This window comes from Eubalaena glacialis, chromosome 8 (assembly GCF_028564815.1).
Source record: "Eubalaena glacialis isolate mEubGla1 chromosome 8, mEubGla1.1.hap2.+ XY, whole genome shotgun sequence".
Taxonomy (NCBI): Eukaryota; Metazoa; Chordata; class Mammalia; order Artiodactyla; family Balaenidae; genus Eubalaena; species Eubalaena glacialis.
The window spans coordinates 111137696-111154348 of NC_083723.1; the positions used below are offsets into that span (position 1 = coordinate 111137696).

The 16653-nt window shown below is 40.7% G+C and overlaps 1 protein-coding gene across 6 annotated transcripts in view; it reads right to left on the reverse strand.

Moving 5' to 3' along the window:
• Positions 1–5198, reverse strand: part of CNOT4 (CCR4-NOT transcription complex subunit 4) — a 146624-nt gene extending 141426 nt beyond the window's left edge. For all 6 annotated transcript variants that reach the window (XM_061198073.1, XM_061198071.1, XM_061198072.1 and 3 more), the window contains exon 1: positions 4988–5198. The gene's annotated coding sequence lies outside the window, so the exon portion shown is untranslated. The remainder of the gene's footprint in view (positions 1–4987) is intronic.
• Between the last annotated feature and the right edge of the window lie 11455 nt (positions 5199–16653).

The window sequence follows — 16653 nt, forward strand, 5'->3', positions numbered from 1 at the left end:
CTAGCAAGTAAAAGTAATCATCTTCTTTTTAGTAGCATGTAATTTCTCTCTTCTAGTAAAAGAAAAACTGTTACGGGAAAGCTAATCTAAGGGGCCAAAATAGTATTGAAATTTTCTCTTCTATAAACTACTTTCTGATTAAAAAATAAAAGAATCATGCTACAAAAAAGAAATGTGACAAAACCCATTGGATTAATATTACTACACGTGAAAAAGTTGACATTTACTACACAATCTTTTCTAATAAAGGTCACATAAGTATCAGATTAAAAAGAATTCTGAAAAAAGTTTTTTCAGAAAACCACTAAATATAGGATTAACAGTCCCACTATCTTCTTTCATTGCATCACTAAATAAGTGAGTAAATTATGCCATCTTTATAATTTGTGTACTCTCAACTTTTGAGAAAAAAATATTACTCTCTTTAAAATATCAGTGGTATTGCCACATTTTATATAAGAATGGGCATTTGCAGATTTTTCCTAATATCTCTGAGGTAACACAAAATTTTTTAAATCTCAAAACGTGTTAACAAGTTTTATCCAATACATGCTATTCCAGTGGGATGAAAACCATTTACAAGTTCCACTTAGATTAAGAAATCCTTTGAGAAATGTATGTAGTACATTCTAGTTATACTATTTCTAGAGCACTAAAAATCTCTATAACCTATTTCCCTACCGTTTTTCTTTAGAACTAACTGAGACGAATGTAACTTCCTTCACAAAAAGTCAAGACAGTACTATACTTAATGACAGAAAGCTAACTGAGTTTTCAGCAGAAGTTTAAGTTTTCACAAATTAAAACTTTCTATTTCGGGCTTCCCCGGTGGCGCAGTGGTTGAGAATCTGCCTGCCAATGCAGGGGACACGGGTTCAAGCCCTGGTTTGGGAAGATCCCACATGCCGCGGAGCAACTAGGCCCGTGAGCCACAACTACTGAGCCTGCGCGTCTGGAGCCTGTGCTCCGCAACAAGAGAGGCCGCGATAGTGAGAGTCCCGCGCACCGCGATGAAGAGTGGCCCCCGCTCGCCGCAACTAGCGAAAGCCCTCGCACAGAAACGAAGACCCAACACAGACAAAAATAATTAATTAATTAATTTTAAAAAAAACTTTCTATTTCACTTGAATGGTCTATAAAAATAATAACATTGGGTTTCCCTGGTGGCACAGTGGTTAAGAATCTGCCTACCAATGCAGGGGACACGGGTTCGAGCCCTGGTCCGGCAAGATCCCATATGCTGGGGAACAACTAAGCCTGTGCGCCACAGCTACTGAGCCTGCGCTCTAGAGCCTGTGAGCCACAACTACTGAAGCCCATGTGCCTGGAGCCCGTGCTTCACGACAAGAGAAGCCACCGCAACGAGAGGCCCGTGCACCGCAACGAAGAGTAGCCCCCGCTCGCCTCAACTAGAGAAAGCCTGCATGCAGCAACGGAGACCCAATGCAGCCTAAATAAATAAATAAACAAACAAATAAATAACTTAAAAAAAAATTTTTTTTAAATAATAATAACATTGAGTTGAAATAGATTCAATCAAGTGTTATTTGCAGGCACCAGAAAGAAAAAGAAACTTTTTTTAATGAAGAGTGTAGCTTACCTTAAAGCAGAAGTAGCGAAGGAGAGAAGGGGAAGATTTCTAAAATCATTGTGCTTAAACTGAGAAGATATTTTTTCATTATATTAATACATATAACATCATTTTAAAAATAAAACTTCCCTAATGCAAGGAGTTCATCCTTAAGCAATGCCCTCTTTCTTTTACAAAGTAATAAACTGCAAGTTATCGCTAGTGCTCCAATCAGACTGAAGTTGAAGGGCATTACAAAACAATTTTTCTGTATTTTGCCATTTGATTGTAACTGTCTCATCCTAATAAAATTAAAGATTTGTCTATGGAACTTTATGAAAACAAATTTCATAACAAGTCAACCTTAAGTAACTCATGTTCAAAAACCCTCCTGTAGAAATAATCTATTCAACTGAAGAATTCAACACTGAAACTGGCAGAAAGTATTCCAAACTATCCAAAAAAAAGAACCCCACGAAATTATGAAGCTACAATACTCAAAATGTTACATCTAAGAAGTTAAACCACACGGGCTTCCCTGGTGGCGCAGTGGTTAAGAATCTGCCTGCCAGTGCAGGGGATAAGGGTTTGAGCCCTGGTCCGGGAAGATCCCACATGCCGCGGAGCAACAGAGCCCGTGCGCCGCAACTACTGAGCCTGTGCTCTAGAGCCCGCGAGCCACAACTACTGAAGCCCGTGCGCCTAGACCCCGTGCTCGGCAACAAGAGAAGCCACTGCAATGAGAAGGCCGCGCACTGCAAGAGTAGCCCCTGCTCACGGTAACTAGAGAAAGCCCGCTGCAGCAACGAAGACCCAACACAGCCAAAAATAAATAAATAAAATAAATAAATTTATAAAAATAAAAAAAAGTTAAACCATACAAAAATATTTTGAACTCTCAGCTCTCTATTTCCTATCAAAACGTCAAAGAACTTTAGATACCTTCTTCAGCTGTGTTAAAGATCCCAAAGTAAATTGATTTTGACTTCACAGTGCTGAAACTAAGAATTTGATGATGGCAGGAAAAAAACTATAGAGTGGAGAAAATTACTTGAGAATGTTTTTATTGAAGCAAAGTATCTTTACAAAAGAAAAAATGTATTAAAATCATTTACCCTCTTCTGCCAGACAAACAGTCCTCTCCTAGAACACACTGCTTACAATTCAGCCAAGTATGACTGCCAAGGGTTTCTAAACCCGTGTGTTAGGCTTGTTCAAAGTGGAAAGCTTCTCCACCAGTGTATTACAAAGAAAAATGAAATATATCTTTTGCTTAGAGTTGAAGATCAATTGTATTAAATATATTCCTACTGATAAACTAAAAGTAAGTAATACTTTTTTTAAAAAAAACCTCAGGTCAAACTTAGGACAAGGTTTGCTATATAAATTGCTTCCAATTCTCAGGAAAGTCAGGATTTATTTAGTTTCCCAAATTGTGGCTTAAGTGGCTGAAAGGAAAAATGAAGTTTTATAAACAGCTTTCCTAACCTCGGTTTACATTTGATGAAACAGACCATTTATCACAATCAAGTGAATATAATGTCAAATGTAAGATTCCATCAAGTATTACAGATAAAATCTGTAAAAAATCACAATAATGCAGTAACATCCAAAAGTGATTTAATGGGCAACTATATGTATTTATATTTACACTTGAGGTATTATTACTTCTGCAAATAAGAGGTATATTGCTGCATGAGATTGCTACTATGACTTAATATTTTTACATACATCTTAAGAACACAATGTCTTATTTATGTTTAAATTTGAGATGTATGTATCTGATCTATGTAATCCTGTTTGTTTTTCTGGTAATTCTTTACTTCACAGTAGTCTGATTATAGCAAAAGCTCCTTCTTCACAAAACAGACATCATAAGCCACCACTGGCTTCTAGTTTTCTGCTTTTTAATGTAAATAATAATGACACTGAGTGTTACCAAATGCATTTATGTGCACAGCTTTGTCATTTCTTTCCCAGCCCCCATCTTTTCTATGGAAAAAATGAGATTTAGTTTTCAAAAAAAAATCGATTTTTCTTTTGCTTATAGACCTAATGGTTTTCAAGAGAAGACAATTTATTCAGATACCTACCATTCTAGATATGTTAAAAGAAAGAACTTCCCAAATCCAAAAATATCAAGTCAGTCAGATATTAGCTGGAAAGGAAATTTCCACTCAAACTATAAATAAAATGTCATCAATTAAGCTAAACATCAATAAAACTGAGTCAATAATCAATTCTCAATTTGGAAGGAATCTGTAACCCACATATAACCTGCATATAATCAAAACACCACTTATATTTGCTTGTGGAGCTCACAGATGAACTTGGTTGTGTGCCAGATTTATCTTATTTTTAAACGCCCAGGCTAATATTGGTTGGTATAATCAGAGCCCACATTAAGTATCCTGGGGAGACTCAATTCAGAAGAAAGCTTGGTAGCATGGAAAAACCGGTCCAAAATGGAAAAAAAAACAAAAACAAAAACAAAAAACCACGTCCCAACAGAGCGAATAATCCACAAATAGATCATTGAAAGCAAAACGAAGACGCTCCTCTCCGGAGTAGCCTGAATAAACGAGCTTCACTCAAAACGTGTAACAGTATCCTACCTCACTTTATTCACTTCCCAACTTCCTTGACTTTTCAGGGGCCAACACGGGGCATCCCTTTTTTTCTGGAAGTGTATGCTGAAAGAATCTGTATAGGAAAGAGGGAAGGAACGGACAATACCCAAGAACGCTGTGAAACAGGTGGGTCAGAACGAGCAGCAGCATAATCTAGATACTTAAGGGGCAGCTTTAAAATGACAGATGTGGTTAAAGGAAAGACTGCAAATCGGAAGAAGCCCTAGGGTAGCAGACAGGCTGGGGGCTAATGGCAAGCACCGGGGGGAGCAAAGGCTAACTCCACAGTGGTAGCAGCGGAGCAAAAAACAAGCAGCAGGACGAGTGGGCAGCGAGCAGTGGGATTAATGAGCCCCACGGGTCAGAGTGGAAGTGATGGCTTCGGTCTTGGGAGACGGGAGCCACTGGGGAAGGACGTCAGAGAGGGGCAAGGGGGTTGGGAAAACAGGGAGTCCTGAGACCTAAGATTCCTGCCCCTACAAAAACGTAGGGGAGAGCACTGAAGACGAGCAGCCGCCTCGGCTGCCCAATTGAAGAGATTTTCGAAGCAGTCGAGGCTCGCCGCCGCGCAGCTTTCTGCCCCGCTCCCTTTTCCCGGCGGTAACTGCTGTGGCGTAGAGGGGAGAGGGAGGAAGAGGAGAAGGAGGAAGACCGAGAAGGAGGCTGAAGCTGAGGCGGGGGGTGGGGAGAAAGGGGGGTGCGGCCTGCACAGTCCCAGCGAAGCCTCCGCTCTCTCGTAGCCGGTAAGCCCCGGGTTTCCCCTAAGCCCAGCCCCGCACAGACTCACCCGCCTGCCTTGCCTCGCTTTTCCCTTATCCGACTCCACGCGTTGCCGCGTCCTCACAAGAGACCACTGAACGAGTGTCGGGGAAAAAACTCTTCAGAAACGGGCCTGATTGCTTCAGCGAGTCCGACCTTTACGGCTGAGAGAGAGACTCTCAGCTTTCGGTGGGTTCCACAGCCAGACGGGCCACCATCTTACATTAGGGTAAGACTCCTCCGGCCTCCGGTGCGCAGGCGCACGCCGATCCGGCAGGGAGGGGCGGGGGAGGGGCGGGAGGAGCGGCGGGGGACTGCTCCCGCAGCATCCTGGGAGTTGTAGTCCTCGGAGGGTAACAGCCCAGAGGCAAGCCGGGAGTTGATGTTCTCACTCCGAGGGCGGATGGGATAGCCCACCTCACGTGCCTGTTACACTGTTGCCCTTCTTCGTGTTTTGCTTCCTTCTTGACCCGCGTGTGCTGCTCCGCTGTCATTTGGTCGGCGGCCTTCGTTAGCGGTTCCGTTTCCTCGGTGTTTGCTCAAATATGGGAGACCAAAACTCGGGGCTGGCGTAACCAATTTGGGGGGAACCGAGACCGTTTTCTGCTCTGCCCACCATAGGTATTAAAGAGGGCGGGGTACAGGCAGGTTGGAGGTAGGAGGAGCGCGGGATTTGATCTAGGGTGGGAATTGGATACTGAATTGGCGTTTGTTTGCGAAAAGTGTTAACTCGTTGCCCCTGTTTGCGCGTTTTGGAGTCACCACCCTCGATCCAGTTCTCACCATTAATCTCCAGTGAAGAGATATCCTAAATTGTCCTTTACAGAAGTACAAGAGAAGGGAAGACACACGAGTTTACAAAAATGTGTTTCTGATGATATAAATTTGAGAACAGTATGCGGACTTTGCAAATTGCTAGTTCGATTTCCAGCCTGCACAGCTCTGCGCGCGGAGTTCACAAACCCTTCACACATCAATACATCCCAACGAATGTAAGAACGCATTCGCAATTTCTACGAGCGCCGAGGAATCCTCAATCTCAAAAATCAGTCACACACATACACACAAAAAAATCAGTCAATTTACTGGTGCCTCCCACATGCCTCCTAGAATTCTGGTGGAAGTGGCTCTCGACACAGTCGTTTTTGCTTATTGCGTGTATTCTTCACCCATTCATGCAACAAATACTTATTGAGCTCCTCCTGTGTGCCCGGCACTGTTCTATACATAGGGAGGAGACGGTGAGCAAAATAGACAAAATTCCCTGTTCCTATTCTAGGAATTCCTGTGTCTATTCTAGTGTGTGTGTTGGGGAGACAGAAAAGGGAGAGGAGGCAATTTATAAAACATATGATTGAAATGCACAGTATATTGTAACTGATGAAAAATTCTAAACAGAAGGAGAATAGGGGAAGGTTGCAATATAAAATCTGTGAACCTAATCTCATAGTGAGAAGCTTTCATTTCATTTTTTAACAATACATTAGTTCTTTGTGCTTCAGTTTCTTTACTATCAAGCCTAGAGTCAATTATTTGGTGAAAACTTAAAATATGTAATAAACTCACAATTTACCAAAAATTTGAAATTGTAGAATCATGAGATTATTACCTCGCAAGGAAACTTGGGAAATCATTTGGATTCACCACCTTTAGGTAACTATGTAAACATTCAGTATAGGAGACATGTATTATTTTAATGTGTGTTTTTTACATTACCAATTTTATAGTGAAATATAAACCAAGTAATGAAAAGAACAGAATAAACAGAATCCTTACCATTATTAAACATAAGAACCACCGCATTAAGACTGGAAAGGATCTTAATCGTCATCTAATCCATCATCTTATCCTACACACCTTTTTTTAAGAACAGTATCTTTACATTATCTCTTGTATTAGCCTAAAATGAAATTCATGGATAATTTATGAATTTCATCTACATACATGATCTTGTTTTAAATCAAAATAATGTCCTATATATGATATAAAAGTAATTTATAATACAGTGATTTGTATTTCAATATACAAATGCTCAGACATGACTATTCTAGAAAATACAATCATATCTTCATTTGCTGGCACTTATAAATCCCCATGAATGTGAAAGCTCCAAATACCAACTGACACAAGTATGGTGACTGACCACCTCTGGTGACAACGCTAATCTGTCCTCAGTGTCCACTGTAGATGCATTCCTAAAACACTCACTGTTAGAATTCTGTAATAATTTAAAACAGCTTTGTGTTCATATGCAAAATAGGTCAGGTTTTAGGTACTGATCATATATACAGGTTTCTCACCTGCACTGGAGGCATTTAAAAGTCATGAGGGACGGGCTTCCCTGGTGGCGCAGTGGTTAAGAACCTGCCTGCCAATGCAGGACACATGGGTTTGAGCCCTGGTCCGGGAAGATCCCACATGCTGCGGAGCAACTAAGCCCGTGCGCCACAACTACTGATCCTGCGCTCTAGAGCCCGCGAGCCACAACTACTGAAGCCTGTGCGCCTATAGCCCGTGCTCCGCAACAAGAGAAGCCACTCCAATGAGAAGCCCGCACACCGCAACAAAGAGTAGAGCCCGCTCACCGCAACTAGAGAAAGCCCGCGCACAGCAATGAAGACCCAACGCAGCCAAAAATAAATAAATTAAATTAAATTAAAAAAAAGAGCCCTCTTTAAAAGTCATGAGGGACACAAAATAATTTTTCATGTAAGGAACAGTCCCACGTTTTGCAGAATGTCTAGCTTACCTGGCTCCTACCCTCTAAAGGTCAGTAGTACCTCCCAGAGTATCCAACACTAGGGGGCAATCCCATACCTACTGACAGTCATTTACTCCTGGAGACTAACAGTAAGGAAGTGACATTTCCTAGGTCACCACCTAATTAGTGACAGAGCCACTATCCTCCCAGGCCAATGCTCCTTTTACACTATTTTACAAATTTTTCATATATTTATGTGTGTATGTATAATTTCATATAGACATCCATGTAACACATATCATTTAAAAGGTTAATTAATATGCAATTCTATTACCTAGCTGCCTAATGATTCCTCAGTGTAGGACATACCATTTACTCACTCAATAAATGTTTTTTACCTTTGAGTATTGTGCTAGGTGATGGTGGTACAGCAAAACACTGTCTCTGTCCTCATAGAGCAGGGTGCCTCTTGGAGGAGGCAGAGATGAAATAATCAGACATTTAAATAAATACAAGTGGGCCTTCCCTGGTGGCGCAGTGGTTAAGAATCCACCTGCCAATGCAAGGGACATGGGTTCAAGCCCTGGTCCAGGAAGATCCCACATGCCACAGAGCAACTAAGCCCGTGCGCCACAACTACTGATCCTGTGCTCTAGAGCCCGCGAGCCACAACTACTGAAGCCCGTGCACCTACAGCCTGAGCTCCACAACAGGAGAAGCCGCCACAGTGAGAAGCCCACGCACCGCAACGAAGAGTAGCTCCCGCTACTAGAGGAAGCCCGCACGCGGCAACGAAGACTCAATGCAGCCATAAATAAATAAATAAATTTTAAATAGATAAATAAATACAAGTATATACATATAATTTCTTATAGATTATTATAACTGGTGATGAGTACTGTGAAGGTGTTTACAAGATGTTATGAGACTGTTTAAGAGGGGAACCTAATTTGTTTTCTATTTTTCTTTTTTTATAGTTTGCCTCTCCCAACCCCAAACTCCCAGTCCATCCCTCTCCCTACCCCCCAACAACCACAAGTCCAATCTCCATGTCTGTGAGTCTGTCTCTGCCCTGTAGATAGGTTCATTTGTGCCATATTCTAGATTCCACATATAAGTGATATCATATGGTATTTGTCCCTGTCTTTCTGACTTACTTAGTATGATAATCTCTAGTTGCATCCTCGTTGCTGCAAATGGAATTATTTTGAGGGGAACCTAATTTAGATTGGTGAGCAAGAGGAGGATAGTCAGGGAAGATCTTTACAGGTTAAGAGTAGAAAATATGCAGGGATTATGAATGAGGTGGGAAAAACCTTACTAGAATGCTAGTGTGAGTTATGGTAAGCAAGCGGAGGTGGGGTGTAAGGTGGATTAAATAGAGGCAAGGGCCATATCATTCCAGAGCCTTGCAGGCCATGGTAGGAAATGTGGATCTTCTTCCATGGGAAGAGGAAAGCCTTTGAAGGAAAGAGGCATGATCTCATTTACATTTTTAGAAGAGCATGCTACTGAATGTTCATCACTGAGGAAGTTATTAAGTTGATTTTTGTACTTCCATTCTCTGGAATAATACATAGCTATATGAAAAAGAGAAAGGGAAAGAACTATATATTGACCTGAAAGAATGTCCATGTCATGATATTAGGTAAAGAATAAATAAGTAAATTATAACATGATATATTGTGTATAATGTTACCCATTTTTTTAGAAATAAAAAAGAATCAATCAATGTTTATGTATAGCACAGAAAAAAGAATGGGAGAATACGAACACATCAAATATTTAGTGTGTGGTTGCTTACTTTGGGGGATTGCAGTTGGAAAGGGGTGGAGGGAGTATACAACTTTGCCTTTATGAATTGCTATATTGATCTATTATGTGTATGAATTAGTTTTATACATTTAAAAAAATAGGTCACTCTGCTGTGTGGAGAATGGATAGGAGTAAAGCAAGAATGAAAATGGAGCAACTAATTAAGAGAATATTCTTGGTTCTGATTGTGGTGGCAGTGAAGATAGAAGAGAGGTGATGAGTTCAAGAGATATTTCCTGAGATTGAAACAATAGGACTTGGTGATGTAATGGATAAGGAGGAAGCATTTCCATGAATAGCTCTCATGTTTTCTGACTTAAATGGCCTTGTAGATGGTGGCTTCTTTGGTCCAAGGAGAATGGTGAATATTCAAATAGCATCTGTAGAGAGAAGAACAGCTTCATCAGAAAAACAACAGCATTTCAGGGAAATAATGATTGCCCATCTGAGACTGGTGAACTTAAAAGTCATGCTGATTGTATTTTGCCCAACTTAGTGGTTTTTCTCTAATAATGCTTTTCTGCTTGGGTTCTGCCAAAGAAACAACTTACAGTTTTGCTTATCTAGGCTGGAGAAGGAGAATGAAAACAGGAAACATTGGGGGTTGTTTCCCATTTTTCCAACCTTCACAAATTATTAATATATGGATATTTTAAATAAATAAAAATTTCAAGTTATATTCTTAGGATATAGTCTCAAATGTAGACCTACTGGGCCAAAGGAAATGATCAGTTTTATGATCCTTGTTATGACCAGATTGCTTTAATATTAATGAATATTAATGCCACTTTATATGTGAGGCTTTTTTTCCAAAAATCCATTTGCTTGGAGTTTTATTGTTATTATTTATCTTTTCTAGTTTTAATTATTTAGTATTTGAGTGCTAAATATTGGGTATATGTAAGTGAGCAAAGCACTAAGCTCCCTCAGAGATCTTAGGGTTTAAAAGAAAACACAGAATATAAGTTAAATAATAAGCAAGTAAAACTCTACTTATTTGTTGGATTAAGAAGGAAAAAGAACAGAGTAGTAGATATATCAGGAAAGAATTTACTTTAGATTAGACAGCCTCTCTAAAGAGATGACTTAATTTGAAATTGGAAGGGATCACCCATTTAAAGAATGGCCTGTGCTAAGACCCCAATGCAGGAATGAATTTAGCATACTCCAGGAATGGAAAGTTAACCAGTGAAGTTGTGGCATTCAAAGAGTGGTAGGAGATGAGGTTAGGGAAGAAGGTAAAATCCAGACTAAGAAGGGTTTTACATGGAATTTGGATTGTGTTCTAGATTAAGAGACAATTGGGGACTTCCCTGGTGTCACAGGGGTTAAAGAATCCGCCTGCCAATGCAGGGGACACGGGTTCGACCCCTGGTGCAGGAAGATCCCACATGCCACGGAGCAACTAAGCCCATGCGCCACAGCTACTGAAGCCCGCGCGCCTCAGCAAAGCCCATGCTAAGCCCATGCTCCTCAGCAAAGAGAAGCCACCTCAATGAGAAGCCCGCGCACCGCAACAAAGAGTAGCCCCGGCTCTCTGCCGCTAGAGAAAGCCCAAAGGCAGCAACGAAGACCCAAGGCAGCCAGAAATAAGTTAATTAATTAAAAAAAAAAGAGAGAGACAATTGAATGGTTTGAAAAAGAGAAGTGACATAATCAATTTGTCTTTTCAAAAGATCAAGGGGGGCAGCCACATGGAGAATGGATCAAAGATGGGTGGCAAATATAGAAGTGGAGAGACCAGTTAGGAAGCAATTGCAAAAGTGCGGCCTGGAGATAATAAGTACTTTAGACTATGGCAGGGCTGGAACTAGGATGAGGTGAGGGAGGCACTTGCCTTGGGCACAAAATTTAAGCAAGCACTCAAAGATGCAGTCATCAAGGTAAATAATATTTTGATAGAACACTTTTTAAAATCAACATTAATGCAAAAAAGAATCCATGATGAACAAAATATTAAAATGTAAAATAAAGACAAAATCTGACCCTGAGTTTTACACAACCCTGCCTCACTTTCCTCCCACTAATTCTGGCCCTGGTTCCAATAAAAGTTTTTTTACCAAGAAAAGTAGCTGGCTGGCAAGTTCTTTGCTGAAAAGAACGGCCAAAAATAAATAATAAAATAAAATTAATTAATTAAAAAAAAAAAGCACTGGAAATAACCCAAATGTAAATCAATAGTAAAATGGATAAATTGAGTAATTTAATACAGTGTATTACTATACAGCAAAAAAAAAGGGATAACTACAGGTATACATTTCAATTTCAAAGATGAATTTCAAAAACAAGATATAGGGCAAAGGAAGAAAATCACAGATGAATATATAACAGTATGATACATTTTATATGAAGTTCAAAAATAGGAGAACTAAATAATATTATCCAGGGATACATAGGTAGAGTTAAAATTACAAAGAAAAATAAGAACACGTTTTATACAAAATTCAGGACATGGTTATCCCTACAAGGAGAAAAAGGGACATGACCTTGGAGAGTTACACAGGGAACTTCTAAAGAACTGATGTTATTTCTTAATCTATCTTGTAGACCTACAGGTGTTCGTGTTACTATTATTTTTAAGAGACGCAAATGCATGTTGTACTCTCCTTTGTGTGATTTCTTTCACGGTGAAAACAATTATATTATTCAGGGACATACTCATGAAAAAATTGAATAGTAATCAGGTTTCCCTTGCTGAAAGGCACCAAGTCTGAATAATTTTACAGGCTCATTTTGCCAATCATTCAAGAAATCGATAATGACTCTCTTATTCAACTCCTTCACTTATGGAGATAAATGCAGTATAATTTACCGCATCAACAGATTAAAATAGAAAATACATATGATCATTCTAATAGTTGCAGGAAAAGCTCTCAATAAAAGACAATGTTCAATTATTAAAATATATACTTTAGCAAAACAGGAATAAAAAGGAACTTCCTTAATCCACTAAAAATCTACAGCAAACATTACACATGATAGTGGAATTTTAAAAGCATTTTCTTTAAAACACGGCAAGGATGTCATGCTATCATAGTTACCGTCCAGCATCATACTGGGGGGGTCTAGCCAATGCAAAAAGACGTCAAAAGGAAACGAGATATAAGAACTAGGAAGAAAAAGGAAAAAAATCCCTCTCATTATATACAAATATTATGACTGTCAGCATAGAAAATTCAAGAGACTATATGAACAATGAAAACTAAAGAGGATTCAGCAAGGTCGTTGAATACAATATCAACATACAAAAATCAGTAGCATTCCTATATATGAGCAATATCAGTATGAAACTGCAAAAAATGCACATGACAAAATAGTAATATTTGTTAAATTTGGGTGATGGGTTTTCAACAGAGAGACTGGGATTTCTGGCTTTTGGTAACAGCATACAAGATGATTCTGACCAACCTTTCCCCTTATTGTGCAAAGCGAGCAGAGGCCCACACACACCCCTAGTGCTGCGTAGTATAAATACAAAATAAGATTTAGTGGGGAAAACATTCTGGAGATGCAGCACGAGCATTATTCCTCATTATGCCACACAGGCACATGCGTAAGCCTGGCATAAATAGAGTGGGTATACCCCCAAAAGGAGTTTTCCAGGTGATGGACCACACTCCTCTGATGTTTTAAGTACTTATACAGAATAGGAAATGGGGGGCATCTAGGCAATTATGTAACAATGAGAACCTCCTGGTTGGGGAATGACCTGTTAGAAAAGAGAAGCTTCTGAAGCTCAGATTCTGATAATAGCCTTTTTTAAAATCTGTTGCGATAACTTGCATCTGCTGAGCCAACTTCATGTTAGGCTACTTGTATGATTAGCTATTGCAGCAAAAGTGCTGTGTAACAAACCCCACCCACAAATGCAGTGACTTAAAAGAATGATCATTTGTTTTCTCTCATACAACTGTAGGTCAGCTTGGGGTCAATGTATCTAAACTGGGCCCATCTGGGTGGCTCTGCTTTCAACTGCAAGTCCAGTTGGGGTTGGCTCTTCCGTAGGTTGGGCTCAAGACTGCTTTCATGTGTGTTCATTCTGGGGCCCAGGCTGAAGGGGCAGCAGCTTCCTGAGGAAAGTTCTCATGGCAATGGGGGAAATAGATGCAGGAGGGCAAGTCCAAATGTGCAAACACATTTGGCAACATCTTGGTAGTCAAAGCAAGTCACACAGCCAAGTTCAACATCAAAAGAGCTGGGAAAGGGACTTCCCTGGCAGTCCAGTGGTTAAGACTCTGCCCTTCCAATACAGGGGGTGCAAGTTGGATCCCTGGTCTGGGAACTAAGATCCTACATGCTGCTCTGCTAAAAAAAACCCAAAAAAACAAAAAAGGGCTGGGAAGTAGACTCCTCTTATTGGGTGGAATGAATATTTGCTGAATAGTAATCTAATCTACCACAATACTGCAAGAGAGACAGGAATGAACCTCTAGGACCGTCCAGATTTGCCTCTCTTCACTCCACTTCCTGGCTTTTGAGGCCTCATTAGATATGAGTCCCTTTATCCTTTCACTAAAGGCAACTGAAAAAAAGTTGGATAAATACCAGAAGCATTTACTAAAAAGCATCAAAGACATAACTGGTGGTCCAGTGGTAAAGAATCCACCTTCCAAATCAGGGGATGCGGGTTCAATCCCTGCTCAGGGAACTAAGATCCCACATGCCGTGGGGCAACTAAGCCCACGAGCCGCAACTACTGAGCCCATGCGCCTGAATGAGAGAGCCCACGTGCCGCAAACTACAGAGCCCATGCGCGCTGGAGCCCATGCGCCACAACTAGAGAAGACCCGCACAACACACTGCAATGAAAGATCCCACATGCCTCCACAAAGATCCCGCGTGCTGCAACTAAGACCTGATGCAGCCAAAAAAAATAAATTAAATAAATATTTTAAAAAAGATCCCCCTCTTGTTAAATATGCTAAAGAGCTACTGCTTTTACCCTGGTGCCATTTGCTAATCTGAGGGGAACAGCTGAAAAGTGGAGTAGCTTCATGGACACCTGGGGTTTAAGGAACAGGGGTTGGAATTCAACACATCTGAAGGTGGAGATCCTCTGCCCTTGACTGGGGCCCTGAAATGCCCTACTTCAAAAAGTAAGGGTAGGTACCCTTCAGTGGGTCATCTCAGTAACCCAGTCTTGCCCTTGACTTCTCGTACCATCAGGTACTTGGTAGAAGAAAACAAAAATTCGCTGGAGGAAGCCTACATTAATTAAATTAATCCTAAAGGTAATGTTTAAAATAAAATGTCTAAGAAACACTGAGAGATTATGGAATATACCTCAAGTCAAAATAAAGCAGGATTGAGCACCAGTTGCCCACTACGGTAAACTGATCATTAATGTGCCCTTTTTCTCTCTTTCCTGTCTTACTTTCCATACTTCTCCTGTACTTCTGCACTTCTTGGAATCATCTCCCACATGACTACTTTCACCCAAGTTCTTACCTCTGGGTCCGCTTCTGAAGGACTCTAAACTCATACAACAGGTATACAATCATATAACCCCCAGCAGGATCAAGATACAGGACAGTGCCCTCACCCTAATAAGTTTCCTCTTACCCCTTTGCAGTCAATCCTCTCCTCCTACACAATTCTCAAACAACTGCAGACCTGCTTTCTATAACTATCCTTTTGCTTTTTACATATTTTCATATAAAATGGAAACTTGATTTAAAATTTTTTTCATCTTATTGATTTTATTGCATGGAAGTTTAAAGAGAATTTATTATATGTGATTGAAACTGCTAATTTTGTCCAAGAAGGACCCCAGGGAGAATCTCATTTGCATCTACTGCTAGGATTCATACAAGTATGATGCCTCTGGGAGACCGAGGGATGGCCACCAGAATTCTACCTGTAGAAGATCCCCAAAAATCTCCTGAGGGACATGAGTCTCCAGGGAAGAACCTGGTATACAGGACTGTAACAGAGCCTTAGTCATTGGAGGAACAGAGGATGTTACTGACTCATGTGTGTTACTCAGATTTGTGTCCCAGTTCGGCCCCCTCCATAAACTCATATCTGAGTAATGTGGGCACCCAAGTGCAGGTGTATGTACCAGGGAGAGGAGGAAATGTGAGCTATGAGTCAACTCTGAAAGAGCAGTGTCCCTAAAATCTCTGTGTGACATTGATATACAAGCGTATCATGTCATTAATACTCATTCATAAAGCATGACATCCAAAGCACATTTGCCCAGAATGCAGAGGAGCTTTGGCACCTTGAAAAATCCAGCATATCTTCCATGATGATGCACAGAGAGGGAGGTGATGGCAACTAGGGCAAGTGACAGCTTGGTGAGCACTAGCAGCCATGATGGGAGCCTTCACGTGGCTTGGCAGGTGGCAAAACCCTGAGCAATTACTGCTGCTGGAGTCCAAGAAGTAAATAATATATACCAATGATTAAGAACTTGGACTTTGGAATCAGACAGGTCTAGATTGAAACCCCAAATATTATCCCATCCTACCTACATGAGGTGCCCTGATGAGGTGCCAGCTAACGGTGGGTGTCCAATTTTAACGATTCTTTCATTCATTCAACAAATACTTATTGAGGACCTACAATGTACCAGGCACCACTGAGGATATGGCAGCAAGGAAAGCAAATGAGTTCAAGGGCTCAACTCCCTCTGTATTAGTATCACAATGAATCACTCAGCCTGCTCATAGTGTCTTACTGTTTCCAAGTTATAGATCCTTTGCCGCCTTCCACCAAGCTCCCTTTGAACAATTGGATTTGAAATCTGCAGTTTTGCCCTGGATATCTTCATCAATTTCCTCTTCACTCTCTGCCCTTCCCCTCTCCTGCATGCAACCAGCTCCCATTTGCTGGAGAGAAGAGCATTCAGACATTTATCCTCCAATAGCCTTAATAACCTCATCGGAAGGAAGGAGTGTTATCTAATCCCCAGAGACCAGTGCAGCCCTTATGTACCTTTGCCCTGCTTTTTACTTTTCTGGCCTTGCATGTTGTGACCAAGTCTATAGCCCAGTGTCAGAGGTTTTCCCTTTTAGGACCCAGTTCTGGGGATCTCTGCCCTTGTCCTTATTTCTGTCAGAGGCTGGCCCCAATCACTTCACGTTCACTGTATCAGTCGGGGTTCTTGAAGACAAAGAACAGTGATGGGTCCTGGTTAACAAAAGCGGAAAATAAATGTATTAGAAGGACATTGG